The sequence below is a fragment of the Falco rusticolus genome, chromosome 5 (genome assembly GCF_015220075.1).
Source record: "Falco rusticolus isolate bFalRus1 chromosome 5, bFalRus1.pri, whole genome shotgun sequence".
Classification (NCBI taxonomy): Eukaryota; Metazoa; Chordata; class Aves; order Falconiformes; family Falconidae; genus Falco; species Falco rusticolus.
In genome coordinates this window covers 92,068,085-92,071,646 of record NC_051191.1, presented here as the reverse complement: position 1 = coordinate 92,071,646, position 3,562 = coordinate 92,068,085, and positions in this window count along the sequence as shown.

The following is a 3,562-nucleotide window of genomic DNA, read 5'->3' as shown; positions in this document are numbered from 1 at the left end:
CCAAAGCTGTACCAATCATATGGTAAGAGAAAATTTCTTTCCACAAATGGCAAGTGGTGGTCATACCTACAGGTGTCTGTCATGTAATTTCTTTTAATCATATGAAGGTAGTTTGAAAAAGTCCACGTTGATGCAATAGAAGGTGAAGTTTTGTTGCCTTGTCTCCTAATGGAATTTCTTTCAGGCCTTCAAAGAAAAAACCTCCCTTGCATTCTGTCATCTCTCTTGGCCTCCATTTATCGCTCAAAATCCAAGCCATACCCTTCCAGTAGACACACCCTCTCCACCCAAGAAAGTTGCTAATTTATTGAAGAATGTGAAGGATTTTTTTAATGAACCTTATTCAGATCAACTAAGTATATGAAAAGAATAAGGTCTGAAACTTCAACATGGGTATGATTTTTTGGATCAGAGGGTAAATGTTGTGGAAACGCAGATTGTTGAGAACTTGTCCAGAGCACCCCAGCATCATATGCCTAGAAGAAATACCTGTGGGAGTCAGCACGGTCTAGACAAGACTCATTTGTGCATAAACGCAACTGTTGTTCTAGCCATCATCATACATAAAGAAATATGAGTTTGTCTCAGACAGCTGAGAAGACACACAGATAAGCAAATCCTTTCCCACACAACCCCACTAACCTCATTAGCCCAGCACCAGGACCCCCTACCACCCCGTGCCAAGGACTGAGGCAGAAAAGGCTGCACTGAGATGAACGGAATACTTCTTTGTAATCGGTGAGTATCCCAGCAAAGATGCACTTCCCTGGCTGTCTTCCTCTCAGCACCAAACAGAGCTTCCCGTGGAATATTGTGCAAGCAGAGGAGTACTTGGCACTGCTACGATTCTGGGATGCATGGGATGTTTCTGTCTGGGTACCTTCACCCTTTCCAAGCTACACTGCAAGCAGTGAGGAGGAAATGCAGAAGGGAAGGCTTGTCTGGTGAAGACAAGGCACTTTGTTAAAAAAGATCCTAAGGGAAAGCAACCACCTTGCCATCTAGCTCCAGCCAAGAGTGGTTTACTTCTTCCCTAGGTAAACCTAGGATCACAGGAGGACATAAAGCCATTGCAGCAGCCAAGGCTTTGAGAAAGGAATTCTTGCTGATTGCTTGCTTCTCCAGCAGCACCAGCAAGACCTGAGAGGCATGCTACAGGCACACTGTGGGACACAGAAGGAGAGAAACACATATACCCATGTAATTTAACTGCATCACACCACCTACTTTTCCTGGGTCACTAATATAAAAAATAGGAAAGTGGAAATAGTGAGTAAATAGTGAGTACTGCAAGTAATAGGAAAAGGCAGCAGAAGGTGACAGGTGCAACCAATTCTATCCCAGAAATAGGTGTAGCACACTTTATCCCTGTTAGAACTACCTATAGAGGACAGGCCCTCCCCTCCCTGGGTGCACCATGCCAGGCTCCCACCCATGCAGACATACAAGCGTGCACACAGAGCTCACCGGGACAACCTGGGCCCCTGCGGCAGCCAAGTCACGTTTACATACAACCAGCCTTTTTTATCCCCTTATACCTCTGTTTTCCCATATTCCTCCCAACATCACCAACATTCACTCCTTTCCCTGCCTTTGTTTCCTCCCATAAAAGTCCAACCAGAAACCCAAAACGATCTTTCCCTGCATCCCAGACCCCCTTGCAGCACCTTCCCCCACTGCTGATGTAATGGATTTTACCTCTACACCATGGGGCTGATGTCTATCTGGGGACAGCCCTGGAAGGAGCCCAGAACAGTGGAATTTGGGTTCTCATGTGCCATTGTACCCCTGAGCACCTTTGGGCTGGGGGAGATGGGACATGCTCTTGTGACAGCCTGGAAGCAGCCAGGGTAGGGTACCACTTAGGCTTCCCCCCACCCCCCATCATCTTTCTGTGCTCCTCTGTGGATGCACAGATTAGTTTTTCCATCAGATGACCTAATAACTTCAAGCTGTACAACCCAGTTCATAGGAGGAAAACCTGGAAAGACTCATGTCTGAGTGGGAGGTGGCTACAGGAGCTTAGAGCACAGCCCGTGGACCAAGCTGGGAGCCTTTGCTGATGATCAAGGGATCGACAAGTGTAAAAGTGCTTGTGAGACAAATGTGTGAGTGCATGCCTCTGCCAGTGAGCATGGAACTGAACTAGCTGGCAAGTAAAAGACCCATATACTGGGCAAGAGGGCTCATGATCAGGGTGTGAACCTGAGAGGGGCTGAGGGCCCATGCTGATATTTCAGAGACCTGCAAATACCCATGTGCTCATGAATCTAAAAGATGAAGGGGTGTGTTTTCACTAGTGACCTTAAACCGCAGAGCAACAGGACTGAACTATCACCACTTTCTTTCTGAGTTCTGGTAGCAGTGTATGCCAGTGTCATTACAGGCAGTGCCCTGTCCATTGTGTTCTGTGTCAGCGTCCCCTCTGTCTGTATACACGACTGTATCTTGTGGGACACCCACTCAGCCTCACTACTGCCTGGCCCTGCACGTAAGGAAGCAGTAGCCACGTCCATAGGCTCCAGCAGCCTGACAGGAAGAACACTCAGACCCCAGAGGATGCCAGAGGCAGCGTCTTGTAGCATCCATTAATGGCATACACTACAGTTTTGTTGACCTCTTGAAAAACAATAAGGCAGGATTCTCCTTTAAAGAAGCCCTACCAGTTCTTCTAAATAGACTTTTTTATTCAATTGTTCATTAATTCTTTTTTGCTACCATGTCTACCAATGCAGCTGGTAAAGGCCTCACACACGCTGAGGTTTCCTGGCAGTCTCTGAAACCCTTTCTTAACAGCTGGCTCACTGCCCAGTACTCAGGTGTTACAGAAGATGTCAATGAGATGTCACAAGCTATTGTTGGCAGTTCAGATTTTTCATCCTTGAGTTAAAGTAACTTTAATTTCAGAAAGCTGCTTCATTGAAAAACCAAGATTACAGCAAGATGATTCATCAGGAGCATATTCCAGACCACATATCGGACTAAAGGGGGTTGCTGCCCAGGGGACTGTGACACGTGACAGGATGCAGGGGAAGAACGTTTTGGGATTGCGTGGGACTTCTTACAGGATGGTTAGGGGAGGAACCAAAGGTGGGAACGGGGCAGGTTTAGGTGACTGGAGGAGGAATAAATGTGGGAAAACAGAGTAAAGGGATAAAAGGGCCAGTCACATGTAGTTTGCTACAGTTTGGTCTCTAAGGGCAAGACTGCAGGGGGGTCAGCTGCTGGGACATGGGAAGACCTGGCTGGCTCTGTGTTGTGTGTACGCGACAGTCAGTACCACCAGCAGCTGGAGGGGGCTGTAGCCTCAAGGGCTACAGGTGCCAGCGACGGGGCAGAGTGGCATCCAGGGGCAGCTCTGGAAGCAGGCTGTGTCCGAGCCCAGCCTCGGGAGGAAGCCACCTCGTACACACGTGTGTATACACGTATACACTCTCATTAGTGGACTTTCATCTTGCTCATCCAGGGGGCAGCAGAATGAGGCCATGGGTGCCGAGTGTTCCAGGTGCCTCTGTGACCTGTACGCTGTGCAGTACGTGCATTTGTGGCTCATGTGCGTGTG